Raw genomic sequence first — 12,735 nt, forward strand, 5'->3', positions numbered from 1 at the left:
TCTCTTCTGTGCCTTTTTATTCTAACATTGGTTATTAATGTGCAATGGAATCTTGACAATAGACCAGGAAAACTTAATGGCATAGCCTATGCCACTCTGATTTGATCATAAGCAATGCAAGCAAACCCCTTTATAAATGTTAAGACTTACGTTTTCCTTATTTAGTATGTGACTGCTGCTCAACTTTTAAGAAAGAAAAGGGAGAGAAACTGAACTAATAGGACATCAGTTGAGTCTGCACAGAATAACTGTTTCCAAAAAAAGTATACGCTTGAAGAAAACATACTACATCATACATAGCACACAAAACCTGGACAAATTGCTTGTGAATGCAACTATTGTACATGCAGCTCCCATTTCAATGAACATGTAAAAAAAATATAAAAATAAAAAATTAACTGCAGACATTATTTAAATGTATTAAAATTAAAAGCATGGCTGAATAGCTCTTACAGGTAAGAAAAATTCAAAAGCAACTTCTGAAACAAGCTAACTTCATGATTTAGTTGTATTTAGAATTTTTTTTTCTCTTTGTCATCCTGTGTTCCTCTGAGTTTTAAAGGACCATATTATCTGAAAACTACTTCAGAATATAGGTAAGAAAGGAAATACCAAATTGCCAAAAGGAAAGCCACTGAAAAAGTTACGTCAGTGTTCTAAGCAGAAATGTTCATTACGGTATGGTAGATGTGCCTTTGGAACAACCAAACAAATAACACTCTTTAGATTCAATCTCCAGTTCAGGTTGCGAAAATGACCATCAAAAGTACTTCAAGGAGGATTTTGATTTGTGTGAATATTCCTTTAATCTGGCCAGATTATGACCTTTATATTAATTATTGCTATAAGGAATTAACTCAATAACCTGGAAGTATAAAAACACCATTCAGGGTTTGCTTCATATTTGACATCTATATAGACAGGTAAGGAGAGATGTGATGAAATAACAGTTTAATTAGAATAATAAGATCATTAATATACAACTTGTTACCAAAAATTAGACTCTGACAGAAATTTGTACTCCCCCAAAGTTGTAAGAATATATATATATATATATATTTCTGGCTTGAATGGTGCCCATGGTAGAAGGGGGTGGGGGTGAAGGGTTGTATTTATAGAGTATTATAGAGCAGTATCTCAATGGGGTTGATTACTGCTTGAGATCTTACTTTCTCTTTCAAGAAGGGAATTCCTGAGGCGTATTGAACTTTCTCTTTCAAGAAGGGAATTCCTGAGGCGTATTGAACATGTCCCAAACACTAGTGTCAAACAAAGGACCTAAGTATTTAAAGACTTTGATCACAGATAAATATCAAATTCAGCTAAAGTAGTCTGATTAATTGACTGTCATTATTCCAGTGTGCTTCTAATGTTCATGTTAATTAATCCACTGGCTTAAATGTACCTTGACGAGCTAATGTGTGACATTTTGGAAACACCTTGACTGAGCATCCTGTTCAATTCATTATGGCCTTAAAAATTTGCAAGCCTCACTCTGTCACTTGAGAGGGAACATTCATTCTAGGTCATATATATCAAATGTATGAATACTTTGAACATTTTAGTTCCTGCTAAGATGTTGCCTAGTATGTAGAATTAAAGAAGAGTTAGCAAGCAGGAAAAAACAAACACCCGCTTTTAAAATCAGTATTTCTTGTATCTTCATATATAAGTAGTCTTTGCTTTAACTTTAAAAAAAGTTCAGCAATTGGTGATTTAGCGATAGTTTAAGTGTGCAGGTAATAGAAGGGGAAGTTTTCTCCAAAGCATTATCTTTGGGAACTAATCAGCCTTTGATGTCCTTTAACACATTTCATTTTTCCTTATATCCTTCCTGCACCTGACTTCCCACCTCTTGTTCTTCTTACCCTGTAATACTCTTGGTGACGATTTTCCCATCACAGCCTTAGGTTTTGTGGAGTCAAGGCTACAGATTAGCAGAGGACTTCACTTCAAGTATGAGTACTTTTAAAAGGCTGCTAGATGTCAGAAGGTCAGGTTAAGTATGGGAGGACACAGCATTTTGTTCTGTTAACTTTGGTAACCTCAGTGTATCACTGATTATCTGCACACAGGTTTGTTCTCACAGATTGTTTTCCACGTGCCAGCCTAAAGAGATAAACACTGGGTTTCTGGGCAGGCAATAACAGCACAAACATGTATTTAGCTTCCTCCAGAATGGAGGGAGTGAACATACAGATTTTAATCTAACCCTGGCTACCAGAGCTCCTCTCTCCCCATGTCTGTCAGCAGTTAGTAAAAACTTGTAAAGCCAACATTCCAATCTTGCACAGGGTGAAGGTCTGAGCACTGGGAGTGCCATACACTAGACCCGGCCAGATGTCTTATGAGGCAAATCTTTCTGAGGTTTGCACAGAGACTCTCAGGAAATTAGATCAGTCCCTCCAAACCAGAAATTGGTGAACTGTGCTTGTAAATGTAAAGCACTTGCTTCACAAGAAGAGAGTCTTGTAGCTGCTGTCACTAGGGAAGGAACAGCAGATTTGTACCAGCTGCAAATGTTCTCTCTAGTGAGCCTTGCAGATCTTTACAGACTAACTGAATGGCACTGTGTGGGGCTCAACAGTTCACAGTACTAAAACTGTCCACAGCAATTCACCTAAATACTGAACACATCTGAAAGAAAACAGCGCCACTTTGCCACAAATGCTTCCAGAGCATCTAAAAGTACTTGAAAAGCCAGAAGTACGGCTCCACCATAGAATAGTTTGAAAACAGCAGGGCTGGATGCAAAAATCATAACTGTTACCTCAGGATATTAGTCTTGCCTGTCACCAACACCTGTATACCTCAGTATAATGATGCTTCTCTGTTGTACAATACCATGGCAAACTGTCCAGCATCACACCTAGTTCCTCTTGAGCAGATTGCATTGACCCCTTTATTCATACTGCATGACACTGATGCTGAGCTGATTGGAAGTTCAACTATCCTATTTATTATTGGGACCGATGTCTATGAAGCAGTAGTTCAACAAGTTTTCCCAGTGCTTCTTTCAACAGTAGAAGTATGACAATGGTTGAGTCTGGGAGAGAAAGTTCAACAGACCTTTTCCATTCCAGTGGGAGTAGCTTTTTGTTATTTGTTGTAAGAGTTTTCCATTATATGTTTAGTTATTTATGAAAATCTCCAGGAGACCTCCATTTCCATTTACTTGTACCTTCTATGGACCTTAGAGTATCTGAAACAGAACTTTATATGGTACAAATAATTTTCTTCAGGTTTTAGAACTATTTTTTTTTTTTTTAATAGTGAAAAAAAACAGGAGATATGCTCCTTGTGGTTTATGGCAGCTGTTTGGACTTCAGTTGTAAAAGAAAGGGGAAAAAACAGTCATCGTAAGCTCAGTATCATGGTCCATATCAATATAAAGAAAAAGGCAGATTTTAAGGGCACCCAACAGTCCTTCATAACACCATAAAACCTCCATTACTCTCATTTTCCTTGTTCTGAAAGCAGATCGCCACTCCTTGAGAAGAGGCATGCTAGGAGTGGCCCCTTGATGCTGTGAGACCCTTTTGCTTTAAAAGACATAATTTCACCAGAACTGACCAGAGCAACAACAGAAAAACAAATGGACCATGAGAACTAGGTATGTTTCCATTCCCAAACTGGCTGCGGAGGAGGAAGATTTTCCTGCTGTATTTATGCTGTTTTAATCAATTTCATGTTTTCTCCCGCTGCAGAAACGAATGGGCTGCTTCAGTGATTTAAACGTTTACAGTGCCAGATCAGCCTAGGCCAATTGAATCATTTTAGCTTTTTCCCCCCCTTTGTTTGAGGCCAGGTAAATAGATACCATAAGTCATTACAGAGATTGTTGCTGTCTGGATCATTACCCAGAATACCATCTGTGAGTATTTTGTCAAGCTTCCTTCTATTAAAATGTCATTAGGTTGCTTCTGATGTTCATTTGTGGACAGCGGATAAATCAGTCCTCTTGACAGATAAACAGGAACCCAAGTAACTATTTTTTAATTGGTCTACTACCATATGTTGTCACTCATGATATATTTAATCATTGATAAGACTTCAGTTAAATATATCTTAAATCTGTTTGTTTTGTCAGTGGAATTAAAAAATAGACAGCATCTCTTGACAGGGCTTTTCAGTTAACTGCAGGCTTATTTTTACATTGACTTAGAACAAGGAATACAATTTCAAAATGCATACGTTATACTAAAGTGTAGCATGTATGCACGTTTACTAATATTTACAGAATGAGAACTATTGAGTCAAGTCAGTGGTTCTTGACTTTGGAAGTGAAATTAAGTAGTAGTAGTATTTTTATTAATTAAAAGAATGTATTGTCTGAAAGCCTTTTTGTATGCTTTTGGGGGAATAACTAATTGGAATATAGTGGACAACTAATTCTAAGATATAAGATACACCTGTATGTATATGCTTTTACTGTGTAATTTTCAGTTTTAACAGAATGAAAAAAACCTTTACCTTCAAAACTTAAAGTCTGCTTTACATCATGCTCTTTTTAGTTTTCATATCACAGTGAGTTTAAAAATGCAGTGGATTGCCCTGAGGATAACTCTGCTGGAAATTCAATCACAGTTCATACAAGATCACACTGCTCAGCTTGCTTTCTCCGTCCTGGCAGCCTGAACCAGAGATGCTCATGAGTCACCACAGAATGCAACAATCCATGGCTCCTTCAGGGCATTATGTAAATTTACAAATAAGTCTGTCATGTGACTAGCATTTCTTAAAGATTTATGAGCTTAAAAAAACTAAATGTGGTTAACCTAAATACAACTGATATAATAGAACTTCGCAGTTCATACTTTCCATTATTCATCACTCCCTTTTGAAATATAATCTTCTGTGATTTTTTTTTTTTTTCTGAAACATTCCAGGCATGAACTCATCCCAAAGGTTTTTTTTTTTTTTTTTTTTTTTTTTTTTGGTATTGCTTTTATTTTCTGGTGGAAAATGGGAAAATGTCAAGACATTTTACACAGGTTTTTCAGAATATGGAGAAAAATGGAGATAGATCTACACACAGACACACGTATGTTTTTCCCATGGAAGATAAGAAGATACATTATCACATCTACAAAAGAAGATGCCCATACCAAGTATAATTGATGTTTGTCAACTGCATCAAAACAATTAAGTAGGACTCCACAGGAAAAATAATACTCAAGTAAATTGTTGAAAACTTGCAGGTGAGCATTTTGCTGTGGAACACAAACATATCATAATAACTGTGATAGTACTTGCCCCAGGCTAGAACTTTATCAGCTCTCTAAACATAAAGATGAAAAGATGAAGGACTGGATCAGCATGGAGAATGACTTGTTTAAAGCAAGTTTTTTAAAAGAAGTCAGGGCACATTAAACAAATACTATAGTAGAATATGTGCCACCAAACATGTCTCTATTTTCAGAAGACTTTGTTTCCATTGGTAAGAATCAGCCCCTTGTCCAGCCAAACTCTCATTATGAGTATCTAGGTATTACTGTGGAGCATTGCTGAAACTCTTTTTTTTTTTGGGGGGGGGAGGGGGGGAGGTGAGATGGGGGACTCTCTCTTCTTCTCTAAATAGGCAAATGTAACACTGCTCTGGAGAAACACATACTCTCATGAGCCTTTAGAGACACGTATGCTTTCTTTCCCACTCATCTTATGTTGGCGCGAGTGCTTTGCAGGTAATCTCTTTAGTGTGAAAACCTATGCTTGTGTTTCTAGGGACATGCCAATCCACCCTGTGTATACACGTGGTCTGCATACGCCTCAGAGCACATTCTGGTTGTGCCTGTAGTTGTGCTTGCTGGGGCAGATGCAGAAAGTTGGCAGATCTGGGCCACAGTATGCATACAATCTTTTCTGTTCAGAAGACCACAGGTAATACGTTATGTTATATATATGTGTTATTATTTTTATATATATATATATATTATAACATATGCATATATGTTATATATATGTATATAAATATATATGTATATATAAATGACACATATATGTGTCATATATATATATGTTATTTACATATATATTACAGAAATATATAAATAACTTGCTTCATTTTCTTTCTTCTGCATCAGTGTAAAAACGTTCTAGCTGTTCCTTTGCTGCTGTTGGTCATACCAATGGCCTGTTAGCAAGGAAAACAGTAATAAGGCACAGCTTAAATTCAGATCAAAGATCCAAAGACATTCAACACTAAACAAACTTCTTAGTCCATGTAAAATCTCCCTTATTCAATGGATCAGATTCATAGGAAAATTAGAAGGATAGGTTGAACATCATGAGTTCCTGGGGCCATTGAATAAAGAGACAGATGATCTCTGAGGAATCCCTGCGACGCACTATTCCTGTTCATCAGGGCATAAGCTGCTCAACAGTCTTTTTATCAAGGATGGATGATCCCTCTGTAGATAGAAACCGAGTCACCTGAACGTTTTGCAGCAATTAAATTAGCTGTTAAATTCTTGTATTCAAATTCCTGTATTTTAATTCTACAAATTTCTCTAGACTACTAAGTTGCTTATTGAGAAATATAGTCAATATTTGCTTGTAAACTCCAAATATTACGTGAATTTAAGCAATTCTTAGACTCCATTTAATGGCATGAACCGCTATGGTAAAATCTTAAATTCAGCTTATTTCTTTACGTAGCAAGAAAGGAAAAATATCTCTAGCAGAAGAAATCTATCAACATGAAGGATATAATTATTCTATTTTTGAAAACTGAAGTGTGTCTTGAACGCCTAGATTTTCTCCCTTAAATGAATGTTCATATTATTCCCTAGAGATTGCTAATTTAATTGCTTTTCCTACTCATTTACAAGGGAGATATTATTGGAAATCTCTTAAATTTTTTCATATTAACAGTTAACTTATTGTGTAAATATTAATTAGGTTAGTGTGATTATTCCTTATATTTTAATTTTTAATGATTATTAATTTTAGTAATTATTAATTATTATTTCATTCATTTTTCCATGGCTTATTTGTAACATGATGCACAACGTACACTTGAAGGAAATTAAAAAAAAAAAAAAAAAAAGAAAAAAAAGAGGAAAACCTAAATGTATTTCTGTAAAACTCTCTGGAATTTTACCTTTCTCCAACATTCTCCTCTGCCTAGCTATCACTGGCCTAAGGTTTCAAGAACCTAATTCCATCACCAAAGTACAGTGTTACTGTGCTGTGAAGGTGCTGTCAGTTTTCACATACCGCATTAAAAACATGCTTTCAGCTGCTAACTGTCTTCTGTTATTTTCTGTGAAAGTCAAAGTGCTAATTCTGGAGCCTGAAACAACTCGAAGTTGTCCAGAATCCTCAAAGAAGACACGGGATGCCTTCAAGGTAATGTTGGGAAACATTATGTCATAGCATCATAGAATATCCTGAACTGAAAGGGACCCACAAGGATCATTGGGTCCAACATCTGGCTCCATACAGGATAAATCCAAAATCCGATCATGTGTCAGAATGTTGTCTAAATGCTACTTGAACTCCAGCAGGCTTGGTACCATGACTACTTCCCTGGGGAGCCTGTCCCAGTGCCCAAACGCCCTCTCACTGAAGAACCTTTCCCTAGCACCCAGCCTGACCCTCCCCTGTCCCAGCTCCATGCCGTTCCCTCGGATCCTGTCACTGTTCCCAGAGAAAAAAGATCCAGAGAATCTGACAAACCTGATGTGAAAAATTAGTTCATTCATTTCCTCATCACACTTTCTTTCGTTGATCATATTTGTCCACAACAGATTAAAGGTATGCTATGTAACCAAAGGCATGCAGAAACCTAGAAAGCTGTGTTAGCAACTGATTCGGAACATTTGCTGTAGATAAAAGCTTGTAGAAACTTTTATCATCTACTGGTAAAGGTGATGGATACATCAACAGGCCAGCATCTTTAAAAGTTGGCACCACTGGAGCTGAGTTTTCATCTTTTGATATTTCTTATGCATTAGAAAACTGAAAATTACAACTCATGTAACTTTAGAGAACAATGTCAAGGAAATGCAAGTTTTGCAGGAATATGAAGGAACAGGCAAAGACCTACTAAAAAAAATCCCATGACTGAGGACCTCATTCAAGGATCTGAGAAGGATTCAATATGGAGATCCATAAGCATTATCTGTAGTAGTGTACAATAAACCTGTGAACTAACAAGGTTGTTACACAAAGTGGACACACCTTGAAAACTATGTTTTTATGCGCTACGCACTCAAGGTGTAGTAGCCAGTTGAGCATAATATTTAGGTGCTGAGTGAGTGTAATATTTAAGCAGGAAGGTGATAATGGCTGTTAATTTTGACTTTTCAATCAAGAATAAATTTAGACAATAATTTATGGCAGAAAGTTAAGACAGGTAATCTGTAAAAGATAAAATTTTCAGAACAAACTGGTCTGACATTCCATACTGATAAGGATAACTCAAAAGAAAGTTTCAAGTTTAAGAAACAATACTTAAGCAATAATATTTCAGCAATTAATCAACAGTATTCACAAGCCTGATTAGTAAGCTGGTATTAAGAAGTTGAAATTCAGTATGATGTAAGAGACTTGATTATTTTCATTGCTAAGTCTTACTGCAAAATAGTTTGCCTGAATCTTTAAATGACTTCCGTTTAAAAGCTTAAATTCACTGTGTGAAAATACTTTGAACTGAGGCACTAGATGAATCAGATTTAAGTTAAGCACCTGGTACCTCTTTGAGTCCAGCACTCTCACATCTAAGACCAAGCCATGTCTGTACAACATGAACCATGTCTCAAAATCTAAGTCTTTTTGGCAAATAAATTAATACTGTAATGCTAACATAGTTTCTGCCAATATCAAATAGGCCCAATAATATTTTCCATATAGTGAAGTTGTGGGATTGACCTTTTGTAGTTCTCAGGTAAAAAAGGCTTGCTGTGATATAAAATTATGATTACTGACCAGATACAGAAGTTTCTCAAGCAAGGAGCACTAATTTCTTGATGTCTTCATTCCTAAGTTTGCAAATAAAGCCAGATAGATATCCTGGTAATACAGTCTCAAGGAGGATAAGAAGTGTGACAGATGACTTGCCCACTTCTACATGCTCAATTATACAAAATTATACAAGCTGAGAAACTTATGAAAATGTAAGCACAGGACTAATATTCAGAAAATAAAAAGGTAGTACGATTCACACCAGAAAACAGATCCACTCTATGTGCAGCGCTCACCACAAGGTCAGAGCTCCACTTGACTTGGTCTTCCCTACAAACCTTTGGAGCTTGTGTTGATCTGCAGTTTATAAGATGAATGAACATCAAGATCAAAAAAGAGAGACAGCCTTGAAATCAGCCGTGGAGCAATAAAATATCTACTAAATTATCCCTTTCTTCACCGCAAATAATTGGATGTCTTTTTCCTACAGACTTATTTATGAGTGTTGTATTGACTCTTTGGAGTCTCCTTTAAAGAAATAAAAAATAAAAAATGGTGCCTTTAATTAACCTCTTGGGCACCTCTCCAAGCTTCAAAAGATCAGACCTTTTCATGTGTGCACACATGCACAGGAACAACAATATCTGAACTTGCCCTAGGTAGAATAATAATTACAAGTGTTATTAGGCCCAATGTGCTCTTGGATGAGCAGGTCTGGGAAAAACAGTATCAGCTAAAGAATGTTTTTGACTGTTTCCATAATAAATTGGTAGGATTTTGTTCAGCTTTTTGTGAATCATTGTTTAGTACCAGTGACAGGACAAGAACACTTAGCTTGTCACTGGTTGTCCCAGCACTTCTGCAATCACAGGTGGAAAAAGATCAACTATTTTGGATGTTCTGCTGTAAACAGGCACAAGACTGTCCCTTGCAGTTCATTTATCTAGTACCTCCTCCATTTCGATTTTAAGTGATAAGACACAACTACTTTTCATAGCTATTTATAAGTTCAGTTACCTTCATATGAAGGTTTTTTTTTTTTTTTTTTTTTTTTCCCTAACTGGAAGGATGAAGAATTATTTCCCTTTTCTGAATTTTCTGAGACATCCAATCTCCCTTGTTATTAACTGAAAATCATGCAAACAAACCACATACATTTATCCAGGCTGTCATCCAACCCAATTCTCCCAAGTTTCCTGTTTCTCAGCCATTTGCTTTAAACCTTAGACCACATTGCCTAGTCCAAAATCTATTTAAAAAATCACTTATGTATAAATAAGGTTTAGAGTAGTTGTAGGATTCTGAAAATCCCAGGTATGAAAATTAATAGCCAACATTCTGTCCTGGTCTTTTGCAAATCTCAGAGCCATTTGCAAATATAATCCAGGTTTTGCTCATCCAATTTCTGCTTGGGATATGTACAAACAGGCATTTTGTGCTAGCTTGTCCTCTGTTTAAAGGAAGAAAAAAACAACATGTGTTAAATTTGGCACTGTAGGTTTTCAGAAGAAATTGGTAGTTCAGACAGAATATTGTGTAGTAAATACTTATTGAATATCTTGTTATATTCTGGAAGTTACTTGGAGAATGTTGATACTGGTAACATTTACAGTAAGCATTCAGTCTTTCTGTTTTATTTCCATAAAAGAAGAGAATCTTTCAGTCATCAGTTTTAATATTATGGAGGGAAGCATGAGAAACATGTCTGCTCCTTTGGATGACTTTGTTATTTAGAAATAAATCTTTATTTCTTGTAACACATGACACCTTCTTTTTTCATTACTGATTCTTACAGATCTGCCATTATTCCTGGACTATTAATTACACAACTAATGTAATTAGGAATCTTCACCTTTTATGCAATGCATATGTGGGGGCCTTGTTTAATACACATCTGTGGGCATTTTTCTATTTTTTTATTTTTATTTCTTTTTTTCAGAAAAATGGGCAGATGTGGGAAGTCATGCTATCAGCAGCCTAACAGCTACAGCAGTGTTCTCTGAATTGGCTTTGGGCTACAAATCCTCTAACACAGGTCTGGAGGCTGCTGCCAGGCCAGCCTCAATGACCCTTGGCACTACCGAATTTCTGTTAAGCTTGCACAAGAATGGTGGTATTTCCCCACTCTCTTTCAAAATATTAGTTTGCGCAAGTCCCTTTTCCTTCCTTGTATTTGAGCAGCACGCTCTGGGCAGAGGATACAGTCCTGCTGATCACGAGTTCAGTCCTGGCACTGTGGGCTTTCACGTGAAGCTCGGGCACGGGCCAGCTCTCACTGCATTTCTGTAGCAGGTGGCGAGAGGACAACTGTTGATACACTGGTTATCAGGGCTCATTTGCTAATGCTGTATCCAGAGCTGCCTGAGTGTCACGCTGCTGAGCTGTATGTGGAGGAGAGGTCTGCATACAGAGCAAGTGGATTGGCATAACCCTGACCCAAACTAGGGTAAACAGTGCATTAAAATAGTATTGCCAACCTAGAGAAGACCTACCACGTATATAGTCCATGGCATTAAAACAAGCAGTACTAACAGGGCCTGTGATCACATATATTTACCAGATTACTGCTGTTTATCTTGTGAGCCCTCTATTTGTAAGGACTACAGGTTTTGTTATTTTTATCTAACTCTTGTGAAACTGCCTGATGGTGCTTCTTTTGTTTTTTAAATTCTGGACACAACATACTCAGCTGTTACATTCTTCTATTCCTTACCCTCAAACACACTTGCATACCCATACCCCCAAAGATGTCTTGAGTTCTTCATACATGAAGGTACTGATTTTCAAAGGCATTCTAGTCCTATACAGGTAACTTCATAAATGACCAGATTTCTAGAAGAGCCTGAGTTGAAAGTTTTGTGAATTAGAAGTAAATGGGACTGAGATTCTGACATAACAGATTTGAGGACTTACTGAGTCTGCAAGGTCAGAGTGACTGAGAGCTTTGTTTATTGCTACATCAAACAGACACTAAACCACAATCCAAAAATTTGGATATCACATAAGAAGCTGTGGTTCAGGTGATGGGCATTAAAGAAAACTCCTTGGACTCTTCTTGTCTTCCTTAATATGGGTTAATGCTGCTCGCTTGGCTTTGAACTGCAGTAGGCTCTGGACCTGATCCTTTTCTTTTTAATGCACTTCCAGCCCTTTCTAGGCTTAGCAGTATCTCCTAAATTGCAGTTCAGGACATATGGAAATCTCATCAGACATGTTTAATCCTTGCCTTCCTGTGGGGTTGTTACTCAGTGAATGACCCTCCTTTTGAGCTCTACCTATCAGAACTAATTGCCTTGTTCAGAGAAGAAAAGTTGTTTTTCCTTTTTTAACTGAAGAGATGAGGTGAAGCTTACACCTAGCCAACAAAACGAGTTTGCTTGTATTACGCAGGATCTGACCTAACTCTTCTGCTGGTTTTAGTAAGTAAAAAGCCATGTGTATGCATTACTTCAATCAAATGAAACATCCCCAGGTAGAATAATAGAATACCTTAAGTTGGAATGGACGCACGAGGATCATCAAGTCCAGCTAGTACTATAGGGTTATTTTCAAGGTACTTGGGGTGCTACTGCTATCAGGTTATTTTGCTAAGCTGAATAGCACTGGGCCGCTCATCACGGAGGGGTACAGTTCTTGTTGCTAGCCATCTTTGTATTCAAGCAAGAAAAAAACCTGATCATCAAATGTTGCTGTTGGCTGGGCCAATTATGATATTTCAAGACACAAAGAAAGTTTTGAAAGAACGTGGGTTTGCACAGTAAAATATCGAGCAGCATTAACAAAGCTGAAAAAGGAAGGCACTGAGACATCTTTGTAAATCAAAGCCCT

Source organism: Anas platyrhynchos, chromosome 5 (genome assembly GCF_047663525.1).
Source record: "Anas platyrhynchos isolate ZD024472 breed Pekin duck chromosome 5, IASCAAS_PekinDuck_T2T, whole genome shotgun sequence".
Taxonomy (NCBI): Eukaryota; Metazoa; Chordata; class Aves; order Anseriformes; family Anatidae; genus Anas; species Anas platyrhynchos.